At 42.2% G+C, this 14,642-nt stretch overlaps 1 non-coding gene across 1 annotated transcript; it reads right to left on the bottom strand.

Moving 5' to 3' along the window:
• Window positions 1-10,245: 10,245 nt before the first annotated feature.
• Trnas-uga lies at window positions 10,246-10,319 on the bottom strand. Its single transcript has one exon. It is a non-coding gene; the product is annotated as a tRNA-Ser (tRNA).
• Window positions 10,320-14,642: the final 4,323 nt, after the last annotated feature.

The following is a 14,642-nucleotide window of genomic DNA, read 5'->3' as shown; positions in this document are numbered from 1 at the left end:
TAGGCTCAAAAACAGCCTGTATTCTCTCAGTATGCTGCTTCGTGTTCTCACTAAAAATTATTACATTCTCTAGGTAAACAAGTGCTTGTGTTGGGTTGAGTCCTCGTAAAACTGAATCCATCAGGCATTGAAATGAAGCTGGAGCATTACGAAGTCCAAATGGCATATGATGATACTTGTATACTCCTGTTGCTGTTACAAATGAATTGTTTGATTGATCATCTGGATGCACTGCTAACTGGAGATAACCACTTGTTAAATCACATACTGAAAAAATTCGACATCTACCAAAAAAATGGTTCAAATGGCTCTGAGCACTATGGGACTTAACATCTATGGTGATCAGTCCCCTAGAACTTAGAACTACTTAAACCTAACTAACCTAAGGACATCACACACATCCATGCCCGAGGCAGGATTCGAACCTGCGACCGTAGCAGTCGCGCGGCTCCGGACTGAGCGCCTAGAACCGCTAGACCACCGCGGCCGGCCGACATCTACCCAAGTAATCCAAGGTTTCCACTAAATTTGGTAAGGGGTAAATGTTGGGTGTGTTCACAGCATTCAAAGATCGCTAATCAACACAAAAACGGAACTGTCGTTCTCCAGAAATTGATTTCTTCTTTACAACAGGCGAACACCATGGTGGGTCTAAAGGGTCTCTTGGTTTTATAATTCCGGCTTCTAATTGTTCTTTAACCATGTTTTCTGCCAACTCTCTTTGACTGAATGGTATTCGGTAAGGTTTCTGTGTGATTGGTGCTGCATTCCCTGTATGAATACGATGCTGAACTAAATGAGTGACAGGTAAATTTGCACGTTCTCGGAATAAATCTGCGTACTCCAACTAAACAGGCGTAAAATCTTCTGTTCATCAGCTGTCAAATTTTCTATCTTCTTCCAAATCTTGCGCTTCAATTCATTATTAACTTCGTCTCCTCGTTGCAATTTTGCGGTACTGTTACAAAAATCCGTGTTTATAACTGCAGCATTTGTTACCTAATCTGGAATCTGTATTACGTCACTGTAACTTACGCTCGACATTTCAGCAACTTTCGTTCCTCGAGGCAAAACATCATCCTCATTGCTCATATTCGTTATTGTAACCGGGACTTCTGCGACATTCTGTCTCACCATTGTAGCGACACCTACACTTCTAGCAACATAACAATGCATTATATCCAGTAACTCACTTTTCTCGGATCGCTCAATTAATAACAGACTTCCTTCCTTGCATCGGTATGACTTAATTTCAACGTAGATTGTCTTTCCTGCTCCCTTGAGAATTTGCTGAGGCTGATCAATTTGAACATCGACTCGGACGGTTTGAACTGAGTATTGCTGCTCCTTTGAGTATGGTCTGAAGAACGATTTCCTAGGTTGTAGTTGCTACGGCCTAGTCTGATCTTTCTTTCTGCGAAAAATATCTCTGCCTCGTTAGCGGACAATAAATCAAATCCAAGTACACCGTCGTAACGTGTTTCGTTATTTGAAACTACTTGCACCCTTGCTGTGTATTTATCTTTATTTTCACCCTCATCTTGGCCTTGGCCAAGAATTAATTCTACGTCAACTTCTCCATAGTTGCGTAGCTTCCCTCCGTTTAATCCTCGCACTTTTAATAGCGGCGGTTTCAGTTGATCCCGTTTATCTATGCCACACCACATTAATGAGATTTGTGCTCCTGTGTGAATAAGTAGTTTGATGTTTCTCCCACGATATACAGCACCTATCACGAAGTCATTTTCGGTCTGGTTTTCACTGGAACTAACAGAAACCACTGTCTCTGGCAAGGGGCGGAGGGAGTGGTGGCCCGTACGTCCCCGTACTCGTTTAGAGATCTGGCAGAATGTCTGTTGTTCGCATTACCTTTATTCTTGTTGCGACAATTTCTCGAAACAGGACCCTGCATCCAGCAATGATAGCAGATTTCATTCTCTCTACAATCCTTACGCTTGTGATCCAGCTTATTGCATCTGCAGCAGTGTACTGTCGTGTTGAAAACTCTGCGTTCTTGCTTCTACATCTCATTCGGTCGTCTTAGTGCTTCAACGAAAACAACAGCTGATGCTACTGCTTCCTGAAACGTTTTACATCGCGCCATTCTACCAGCTTTGCTTACTTCCTCTCTGCGCAATGAATGTGTCCAAGGCTCTCTGGTCGGCTTCGAACAACTGAATGCATTTTCATTTTCATCTTCTACTAACTCGTACGTTTGAGCGTTGATGTTTCGAATTCTTTCGGCAAACTGCTCGATAGATTCGTTTCGTCGCATTCGCAAACTGTGAAGCTGCTCTCTGTAAAATCGGATCGTGTTTTTATGTTTAAATCTCTGAACAACAATCGTTCTAAGCTCATTGTAATCTTCTGTTTTCATGCAAGTAGGCTCCGCGCTAATGAAATCTTGTGCTGCTCCCTGAATTCTTAATTTGTCAAACACTAGCTTATCGGAATCTCTCCATGATCCTAGCAGGGCGGCACCTTCAAGTTTACGGAAAAACACTTTCACGTCATCTTCGGGTTTCCCACTAAACACTGGTACTGATGGCAATAATGAAAAATTCTTTATTGTAGTTGTAGTGCATGAACTATCATTTGACAAATCTTTCGGAATGTTACGCTCGCTTCTTTCTGCTTTTAACTGCCGAATCTCTTCTTGCAGTTCATTAATAACAGTTTGAAGATCGACATCGTTACTCTGACTGGATTGCGATATTTCGTCTAATTTAACGCCAATGAGTCACTCAATGTAAAATAAAAATCCATCACTGCGTTTCATATTCTAGCCAAACTGGAGTAGACGAACCTGAATTCCAGTGTTGGATGACCCGCGTAGTCGGAAGATGTTCATGCTGCTGCTGCTCGAAGTTCACGTTGTACTGCACCTCTTCGGGACTGAAGATTTTCCATAATTATCCCCATGCTGACACGACTTCCATAAGGGGGTAGTTTGTGTTACTGCCCAGGATGATAATTAGGCAAAATATTTGTCAGTATTTGTTAGAGGTGGGTCCTTGAGGTACAGCAATACGAGAAAACGAGAAGTAAGTTTAAACAGTTTTATTAACAAAGGCGGATTGTAAAACACGCACGCTACGCGTACCCACCATCACTGTGTCTGACATCCTAATCACGGTCGTGTCGAAAGGCTCCATGGTGAGCTAACAAGGGAATCTCCCCATCGCACCCCACTCAGATTTAGTTATAAGTTGGCACAGTGGATAGGCCTTGAAAAACTGAATCCAGATCAATCGAGAAAACAGGAAGAAGTTGTATGGAACTATGAAAAAATAAGCAAAATATACAAACTGAGTAGTCAATGTGCAACATAGCCAACATCTAGGACAATGTGCGCTCTAGAGCGCCGTGGTCCCGTGGTTAGCGTGAGCGGCTGCGAAACGCGAGGTCCTTGGTTCAAGTCGTCCATCGACTGAAAAGTTTAATTCTTTTATTTTCAGACAATTATTATCTGTCAGTCCATCCGATGCGAGGTAACTGCGCCGTAGTATGGGGACGCCACACCTAAACAAACATCGAAACAGGCGACGTCAGTCGACTACAGCGCACGGAAGAGAGAGTATTCCTGCTACCGAGGCTCCCTGGCTGGCAGTTGACTGTTCACTACTTTGGACGAGAGTGCATTAAATACGTGAGATGTATTCCGTGGGCAATATGAATCCAGCAAATATAGCTCGCGACTTCAATAACAATCGCACGGTTTTGCGGTGCGGTCGCAAAACACAGGCACTAAACTTATTACAGTGAACAGAGACATCAGTGAACGAACGGACAGATCATAACTTTGCGAAAATAAAGAAAGTAAAATTTTCACTCGAGGGAAGACTTGATCCAAGGACCTCTAGTTCTACAGCGGCTCACGCTAATCACGGGACTACGGCGCTCCTACGCTGACAGTGTCTTTCATGTTGCCTATCTTCCACGTGGACTACTCAGTTTGTATATTTTGCTTACTTTTTTCATAGTTCCACACAACTTCTTCCTGTTTTCTCGATTGATCTGTGTTCAGTTTTTCAAGGCCTATCCACTGTGCCAACTTATAACTAATTCTGAGGGGGGTGCGATGGGGAGGTTCCCTTGTAAGAAAAGAGACATATTCGCGCCCGAGGCCACGCTAGTTAGCACTGCCCTCTGCGGACGGCGGCCAGTCGCTTACTCTGCATCGCAGTGCGGCTGGACGCTCATCTACTGGCGAAGCAAATTGTCAGCATTCCAGACAGGTCGGCTGGCGAGCGCGTGTTACGTACCGTATGGCTGCGCGCAACCCGTAGATCCTTACAATATTATGTATCTAGTATTTTCTACTATGTCCACCATTTCACTCAGCCATCAAAGTATACACTTGAGTTTGTAGTTTTCATAAAAGCAGCCCGTTCTGAAAGCTGTACTTGTAGAACCATACAAGAATAAGACGACGTATAGGAGTGTTTGATTAAAGTGTGACTTGTGTGTGGTTATCTATCAGGACTGACGTGGTACTTGTGTATAGTGTTATACCATAATCTTCCAACGAGAACTGTGTTTCAACAAAGCAGTTGCTTCTACCATAAAGCTATTAACAATTCCGTTCATTCTGCAGATTCAGTAAGGTGTCTGTTAATGTAACTGTGTCGATTTTTCTACCAATTAGAACCTCTTCCTTTTACTTCAAATGCTAAAATAGACACACATATTACAAATTGTTTCATTACAACCAGCATTAAATAGAAAATAATTAAGGAACAGACAGGGTACTCAAAGGTAGAAGAGAAAATGTAATCATTTGCATTGGCTTAAGTAAAAGATAAAATCAAGCTATTAGAATCATAAAACAGTTGGTCCTATGTGTCTTAGCCAATGTGTGTGAAAGATAATGTTGGAAACTCACATGTTGATCACGATTTCAGTAATCCTACTTGCGACCAAGATAGTATATGAAAATAAAATCTCAGTAATTTTTTCCTGTGTTCACATAAGGTCGCAAACATTTTTGCGGCTACTTAAAAAGATGTTGTAAATTCCTTGAAAGCAGTCAGCAATGAATTATTACAGCACTGTTACCATGACTTTAACAACAGAACACAAAAGCAGGACAATGCTGATGTCATTCAAATAGAATTACGATGGGTACACGTGCATAAAACGACGCAAAACGCTAGTTTTATGAAATTGTTGTGAAAATTTTAGTACAGGAAGCAGTTAACTGTTGATGGCGCACTATAAATGATAACTTCAATTAACGTTTCGAATCCACACGAACCACAATAATTGACATAAATCGAAGATTAGTACACTATTATTGCAGATAAAATTCAATTGCTGAAATCCTTTCATGCATATTTTATGTCTTTGAAAAGTCTTTGTACTCATTACAATAATTTTTAAACTTAATTAAGTTACTGATAGTGATAAAAACAACATTTAACTGTATGTTTCGTGTCAACGTAAGCCACAGCCCTCCACTGACTCATTTGTCCTAATAGTGCTATTGCGACATACCCTGTCGGACAGAACCTCTGGTAGTGGTGTTCGAAAATCGTTCGTGGAAACGTTAGTGTCAATGAAATTTTGGACCAGGCATGGAGGTGTGCTCAGATAATGTAATGGGAAACCACCCGCTAACGATAAGTAGGAATTTGCGTTCGAGTCTGTGGCTTTAACTACCCCTGGGATCGATAAAAATGATTGTCAGTGAAATTCGCCAACAGCCATTCAATATGACATGGCACAAATCCGCTTTGTGGGTTTTATCAACGTAATGTGATAATGAATTTAATGGTTGAAGTCGGTTTCAGGTCTCTGGTCCCGAAGATCACTTGTGCTATCACGTTTCTGTAACCATATGCAATGTAAATATTGATAAATCAAAACATGTCTTTACAGCTCAGTATTTGTTTCATAAACAACTGCTGCCAACATCCATTTAGTTGGTATCCACAGAACTAGGAAGTATTACAGGTTTGCATGATGTACCACAGCTTGGTTTCTCTCTATAATTCATTTAACGAGAGGGAAGTGAGGTCATAAAATCTAAATATAAAAATATATTTAACAATAGAATTAAGTTGCTTGAAGGCCAGCTCTATTTTCGTTTATACTAGTATTAATGTAAAAGAGTTTTTCTGTTGTATATTAAAATTGTGTGAATCTAAAGGCTTAGCCTAAACGATTCATTGGGTTTCAAAGCACTGTTTATTTGCAACTATACAACACACAGAGACGGGTGATACATGGAAAGATAGATACATCCACCATGTTTTTGGTACATTCTACAAATACTCAGTATGTGCATCCTTGGTCACCTGACAAATATCCCTATGTTCCACACATACTTTCACTAGCATGTCTCCCCCAACGTCGGTCGCAGCATCAAAACTTTATTCTTAACATAATCCAAGAGGAAGAAATCACATCGCGTGAAATCCGGCTGAACTGGAGCGGTGGGAGGGGGAGGGAGGGGCCATAGCAACAAAGGAACATCACACAGACCAGCGCGCTCTGTCAAGCGATGTGGAAGATCTCTGTTGACAAAGGCATGGACAGTTGTGCTCCACTGAGGTGAAGCTCCGTCCTGTTGACGGATGGAAGTCGAGAAGTCAGCAGTCAGTTGTGGCAACAACCACAACAGCAGCATATCCAGGTGCACGGAACTTGTCGCCATCTGCTCTATGAAGGAAAAGGGGCCACACATCTTTGTCTAAATTGTGGCACAGAGGACATTCACTTCTGGTGAATCCCTTCCCAACTACACATGGACATGTAACAACACAGCACACCACATTCTAACATTGTGACAACTCACGTTTCCTGACAGATGGAAAGTCGCCTTGACGCTGAACATCGATGTCCTCGCAGTCGCCATCATCTTCCATAGCTTGCTACATTTGGGTACAAAACTACATTTGGCAGGCATAATCATCTAGGGTCAGCTATTGTAACAGTTGCAAATGGAAGGGTTTGAAAGGCAAACCACCGCAAAACATTCTAAACGGTTTTCGGCGGAATGCCCAGTTCACAGCTTGCATAAGTGGTTGATTTTTGTGGGCTGCACGCAAAGCCCTGTTCACACATTCCATCATTTCCTCTGGAACTCACAGTCGCCATATGCTTTTTCCTTTACACAGACAACCAGTATCACGAAACTGGCGAAACCAACGCAAAATGCACTGGTGACCAGGTGTAGCTTTTCTACTCGTATATTTGCGTATGAATACACGCTTTTAAACTTGGTGAGTGTTTCTATCTTTTCATGTATCGTCTATCTTTGTAGCCATATACTTGTCAGTAAACAGTGCTTTGAAACCTAATGAATCATTTAGGCTGACTCCGTATTTAATGTGGTAGTGACCATACCAGAGACGACTATAATTTTTACACAGATGTCTGCCATCTTAGCAAAATAAGATCGGGGAAATTTTTGCGAATCTTAAAACGACTGGGAATTTTTGTATAAAATGTCTCATCTTAAAGGCATATTTACGCTGATTCAAAAAATGGTGATAGATTTAGCGAGGCTGTAATATTTCCGAAGATAATTTAGTATTAAGTTTATATTTTAGTAATATTGACTCAGCTGATGTGTTTCGAATATAGTTGTATTTGTACAGCTGTCCATGCAGCTTCAACGCGATACCACAGTTCATCGAGAGTAGTGACTGGCGTATTGTGACGAGCCAATTGCTCGGCCACCATTGACCAGACGTTTCAAATTGGTGAGAGATCTGGAGAATGTGCTCGCCAGGGCAGCAGTCGAACATTTTCTGTATCCAGAAAGGCCCATACAGGACCTGCAACATGCGGTGGTGCACTATCCTGCTGAAATGTAGGGTTTCGCAGGGATCGAATGAAGGGTAGAGTCACGGGTCGTAACACATCTGAAATGTAACGTCCACTGTTCAAAGTGCTGTCATTGCGAACAAGAGGTGACCGAGACGTGTAACCAATGGCACCCCATACCATTACGCCAGGTGATACGCCAGTATGGCGATGACGAATACACGCTTCCAATGTGCGTTCACCGCCATGTCACCAACAGGGATGCGACCATCATGATGCTGTAAACAGAACATGGATTCATCCGAAAAAATGGCGTTTCGCCATTCGTGCACCCAGGTTCGTCTTTGAGTACATCATTGTAGGCGCTCCTGTCTGTGATGCAGCGTCAAGGGTAACCGCAGCCATGGTCTCCGAGATGATAGTCCATACTGCTGCGAACATCGTCGAACTGTTGGTGCAGATGGTTGTTGTCTTGCAAACTTCCCCATCTGTTGACTCAGCCATGCGGATAAGATGCCTGTCATCCCGACTGCTAGTGACACGAGGCCGTTGGGATCCAGCAAGGCGTTCCGTATTACCCTCCTGAACCCACCGATTCCATATTCTGCTAACAGTCATTGGATCTCGATCAACGCGAGCAGCTATGTCGCGATACGATAAACCGCAATCGCGATAGGCTACAATCCGATCTTTATCGAAGTCAGAAACGTGATGGTACGCATTTCTCCTCCTTACACGAGTCATCCAAACAACGTTTCACCGGGCAACGCCGGTTGAGCTGCTGTTTGTGTATGAGAAATCGGTTGGAAGCTTTCCTCATGGCAGCACGTTGTAGGTGCCGCCACCGTCGCCAACTTTGTGAGAATGCTGAAAAGCTAAACATTTGCATATCACAGCATCTTCTTCCTGTCGGTTAAATTTCGCGTCTGTAGCACGTCATCTTCGTGGTGTAGCAATTTTAATGGCCAGTAATGTAACTCCCCTCAGAGAATATTGTTTCTACGTGTTACAACAAACTTAATATTCATTTTATATCTGGGTATATTTCCGGCACCGCCTTCGAGGGACACTTCAAAGGGGAAAAGAGGTGTAAGAGTATAGTGGCATCAGAAGTAACATCCACTAAACAGTGAAAAGTTGTTCATCGAGTATAAATTTAGATCTAAATGAACATAAACGATGACTAGTTCTTTTCATTCCAATAACTGAGTAAAACATCTCTAAAGTCTTTAAAAACAATCTATTGGGCGAACTGTTCCTGATAAATCAAACTTGCAAAAATTCTTACACTTAATTAGAGAACTTTCCACAGGTACACACTTACCTGTACATGAACCAGACTCCAAAAGACTGCCACACTATATTCCGATAAATTTCTTTCAGCCCTTCGGCATGTTTGGCTTCTAGATCTTCATGCTCAGCAATACATCGCACCTGCACCTGAAATAATCCGTCTTCTAGGGATGATTTAACTTCCGCGCACTGCTCCTCTAGCTTATATTGTCTGCTACTACAGTCGTCGCTAGCCTTTTGTTACAATGAATCACCATCACTTGAATCCAAACATACAGTCTTCTTACACTTTCTCTACCTTTTGTTCTAGCTTACAACCTCAAGAAATAACACTTCTATTATATTCCTTATTGAGTGAGAATTTGTTTTAATTAAGATCATTTTTAAGATCAGTAAACATGTGGTACACACTTCGAAACGATTGGTTCATACTTCAGAATAACTGCTCTGAGTCTTATTGTAATGCTAGTAAACATTCGGTGCAAAGTTTCCAAGACTGACTGCAACATAATGTTATTACGTACTCGCACTGCCTACTCTGAGTACCTAGACATCTGACACTGTTTGTGCATCAGTTTTCAATTACAGCTTAGCACTAATCTCAAATACAGACCCACACTTCCCTTCAAAATTATCGATTATTATACAGAGTCCGCCAGAAAAATGAATACACCCTTTGTCTGGTTCTATCGAGAGATCGATATTGTTGTTCGATTTGAGTCATGAGTGTGTTTAGTACGGTCTTTGGCTCAACAGATGTTAGTACTTTCATCTCGGTATTCAGAAAACACAATGGTTCGGGCACGCTTGACATTCGAGTAACGAAAATGTATAGTGAAGTGGTTTTTCAAGTTTGATAATGTCGTTGAAGTGCAACGTCAATGGAGACGGGAGTTTGAAACAGAACTACCAACCTGCTTAACAATTAAACGTGTCACTGTCAAGTTTTAATTGCATAGGACGATTTGCGATATCCACAAAGGAAGATCAGGAAGACAGCATACAGCTACAAGTCCTGCTTCGGCGGCTCTCGTGTTGGAAACGTTTGTTAATTTTCCACAGAAGTCTGCTACGCAATGTGCACATGAAGTGGGGGTTAGCAGTACTAGTCCAGAATGAGATTTTCACTCTGCAGCGGAGTGTGCGCTCACATGAAACATCCTGGCAGATTAAAACTGTGTGCCAGGCCGAGACTCGAACTCGGGACCTTGCCTTTCACGGGCAAGTGCTCTACCAACTGAGCTACCCAAGCACGACTCACGCCCCGTCCTCACAGCTTCACTTCTGCCAGTGCCTCGTCTCCTACCTTCCAAACTTTACAGAAGCTCTCCTGCGAACATCGCAGAACTAGCACTCATGAAAGAAAGGATATTGCGGAGACATGGCTTAGCCAGAGCCTGGCAGAAGTGAAGCTGTGAGGATGGGGCGTGAGTCGTGCCTGGGTAGCTCAGTTGGTAGAGCACTTGCCTGAGAAAGGCAAAGGTCCCGAGTTCGAGTCTTGGTGCGGCACACAGTTTTAATCTGCCAGGAAGTTTCATAGCAGTACCAATGTACGAAGAATTCTGAAATCTGCAAAGTGGAAAGTTTACATTCCACGATTACTGCACGCGATTAATGATGACGATCCTGATCGCCGAATGTAATATTGCGAAGGGCATCAGCAAATGGTGATTAATGAGGAACAATTTGTGACGAAGAAGAGTGGAGTGACAAGGCACAATTTAAACTTAATGGAACCGTGAAACGGCATAACAGTTTGTACTGGGCGACGGAAAATCCCCATGTTTATGTGGATAAAACAGTCTCTCTACCAGGGGTTCACGTGTGGTGTGAACTATCATCTAGAGGTTTAGCAGGACCCTTTTTCTTTTATGCTACTGTCACTGGAAAAGGGTACCTGGAAATGTTATGCGCCTCAATTTTGCCGGGTATACGTGCGCTTTATGGAGCTGATGAAGTGGTCTTCTACCAACAGGTCGGTGCGCCACCACACTACCACCTAGCTGTACGAGCTTTGCTAGATGACAATTTTCCGGGGCATTGGATTGGACGAAGAGGGCCCATTGAGTTCCCTTCACGGTCGCCAGATCTAACACCTATGGACTTGTGGGAAACTGTGAAAGATAACGTCTATTGACACAAGCAACGCATGCAGGAGGAACTTCGCCAGGGGATTACAGCGACATGTGCAGCGGTTTCCACAGTAAAATTGACTGACGTAGTTGCCGCGACCACCTCATCGTTCTGTTATTGCGTATAGCCGCCAGCGGTGAACATTTTGAACATTTAAAGTAACCATGTGCTAAACCAAAGGTTATACAACATGTGCGATCAATTATTATATGTAAAATAAACACATAAGTAATACTTTTCCTCTATTACAGTGGGTATACATTTTTCTGGCGGTCTCGATATTTTGGGATTTTCCGCAAAGCTCGATAGCAACTCGGTTTTCGAATCATCGTTATATCATAATTCGGCAAATTTTTTTTTTTTTGATCAGAGTAAACCATTTGATCAACAATTACATAAAAAGTCTTAGTTTTTACCTTAGACCTTATTCCGGGCGCGATTTTACATCATCCTTACCCATATCTTCCACGCCGTACTCTGACAGCTTACATACGACTGCAGTGCTATGTACTCTGGCCAGAGAGTTTCGCTTTTGTTCTGAAGCTGCTAGACTTGTGCGATGCCGCTACTCTTCTCTAAAAATCTTGCGTACAAGTACATTAATACCGTTCTTCCAAAAATCAGGTCACTACTCTGAAACTCCAAACAAACAAAAGCCATTATTACTTTATTTTGCAGGGCGCATGTACTAAAATTATGACATTGCAGGATTTGTCTTTGTTCTTGATAGCAGAAGTATTTGTTCATTAACACGCGGACATATAAGAATTTCAAATTCTTAGCAGAAATATTGGCAACTGTCATCGGTTGACGGCTAAACGTTCGTCCGCTTATGATACTTCCATTTTACCGTTAAAAAATACTTTCTCAAATGCGACTGTGTTTCACGTACAGAATACGGTTTCAGACTCTTGCTACAATTCATAATAAAGAAACTAACATTCCAGTCATTCTGCATTTTCACTTTTCTCCCCCACTCGAGATACAACGTGAATTCTATTGTAGTTGCTTCCAACGTTACGAATTTCCAGATCATAAGAAAAAAACACGAACCTCATTCTACCAAAATCACGAAGTTAACAATATATAATTATCGCAGATAATTCTGTACAAGGAGTAAACAGCTAATTTACGCAACGGAGAGCTCATCTGGTTAAAATTACTTCTACGGTACGTAGACTACAATAAATTGTTGTTCCTTCTCCATTGTTAATGAAATCTAAGGAGGCGCTTCGATTAAATATTTATGAATAATTAAAATTTTCCCATACCAAGCGTTATGGTCTTCGAACTTTGACTTGAAGAGATGTAATCAGCTTGAAATTATCCTTTCCATTTGTCGTTGGATCTGATCAAATTTCGGGGAATTTTAGATTCGTGAGCAAAATCATTTCAACCTGGATTACAGTACATTGTGATTTTAGTGTGACCGAACGATCTTGCACAATGATTTATCAAAATAGGTGTAATCTCATGCATCTGTACGACCACTCCAATTTAAGTAGATCGCAGTTTTTCCACATATCATCAAATTAATGACCACAGTTCCGTCATCTACTTCTGAGTTTACAGCTACGTCTACATAACTACTCTGCAGTTCACAGTTTGGTGTCTAGCAGAGGATTCATCGAATCACCTTCAAACTATCTCTCTGCCGTTCCACTCTCGAACAGTGTCCGGGAAAAACGAATACTTAAAACTTTCCAAGCGAGCTCTGATTTCTCTTACTTCATTACAATGATCATTTCTCCCTATGTAGGCGAGCACCAACTTAGCTGGGGACTGAAATTTCATGAGGAGATCATGCCGCAACGAAAAACGCCTTTCTTTTAATGATTTCCAGGTCAACTCGCCTGTTATATCCGTGACACTGTCTCTCCTATTTCGCGATAACGCAAAACGAGCTACCATTCTTTGAACACTTTCAGCGTATACCGTCAATTTAATCTGCTGCGGATTCCACACCGCGTAGCAGAAGGGGATTGACAAGTGTGATGTAGGTAGTCTCTTTAGCAGACCTGTTGCATCTTCTAAATGTTGTGCCAATAAAGCGCAGTCATTGGTTCACTTAACCCACAACATTATCTATGTCATCGTTCTGGCTTAAGTTAGTAGTAAGTGTAATCCCTGAGATCTCATAACTAATGAGGAGGTTGTTGGTGTTGTGGTCTTCAGTCCTGAGACTGGTTTGATGCAGCTCTTCATGCTGCTCTAATCTGAGCAAGCTTCTTCATCTTCCAGTACCTACTGCAGCCTACATCCTTCTGAATCTGCTTAGTGTATTCATCTCTTGGTCTTCCTCTACGATTTTTACCCTCCACTCTGCCCTCCAATACTAAATTGGTGCCCGCATCTCGTGGTCGTGCGGTAGCGTTCTCGCTTCCCACGCCCGGGTTCCCGGGTTCGATTCCCGGCGGGGTCAGGGATTTTCTCTGCCTCGTGATGGCTGGGTGTTGTATGCTGTCCTTAGGTTAGTTAGGTTTAAGTAGTTCTAAGTTCTAGGGGACTGATGACCGTAGCAGTTAAGCCCATAGTGCTCAGAGCCATTTGAACCATTTGCCATTTACTAAATTGGTGATCCCAGGATGTCTCAGAACATGTCCTACCAAACGATCCCTTCTTCTAGTCAAATTGTGCCACAAACTCCTCTTCTCCCCAATTCTATTCAATACCTCCTCATTAGTTATGTGATCTACCCATCTAATCTTCAGCATTCTTCTGTAGCACCACATTTCGAAATCTTCTATTCTCTTCTTGTCTAAACTATTTATCGTCCACGTTTCACTTCCATTGTGGAGGGATACAGGTTGTGAATTCGCAAAACTGTAACAAAACACTACTAAAAATACCCCCTCCAAAAACTAATCTATTCAGAAGTTAATAAAGGAAGAATGTAGTTGAAATAATAAGACACTAAACAACGCAGTTTTACCATTCCAGTAAAAATGAAAAGCAAGGCAAAAACTATTGTATGATAAACATATGCCACCATAATCAGATATCTATTAAAGCTTCAGAGGAGAAGTGCTAATTATGACCTATTTGTAGCAAAAATTGTGTCGTTCATCTGGAATGATTTGGGAAAACGAGTGAAAATCCGAATCAGGAGCCGGCCGAAGTGGCCGTGCGGTTAAAGGCGCTGCAGTCTGGAACCGCAAGACCGCAGCGGTCGCAGGTTCGAATCCTGCCTCGGGCATGGATGTTTGTGATGTCCTTAGGTTAGTTAGGATTAACTAGTTCTAAGTTCTAGGGAACTAATGACCTCAGCAGTTGAGTCCCATAGTGCTCAGAGCCAGACAGCCGAATCAGGAGTGGATGTCATTATAGTAATTAGCTGTAACTTATTTACACAATGTGAAAACGTCCTCTTGTAGCGATATAACTGGCCTCTCTTCCGCAGGTAAAGTGGCCGAAAGAGGAGTTGGGATTCCGTCACGCATTTA

This window comes from Schistocerca americana, chromosome 7 (genome assembly GCF_021461395.2).
Source record: "Schistocerca americana isolate TAMUIC-IGC-003095 chromosome 7, iqSchAmer2.1, whole genome shotgun sequence".
Lineage (NCBI taxonomy): Eukaryota > Metazoa > Arthropoda > Insecta > Orthoptera > Acrididae > Schistocerca > Schistocerca americana.
The sequence above is the reverse complement of the archived record's forward strand: the minus strand, read 5'-3'. Positions and strand labels throughout refer to the sequence as shown.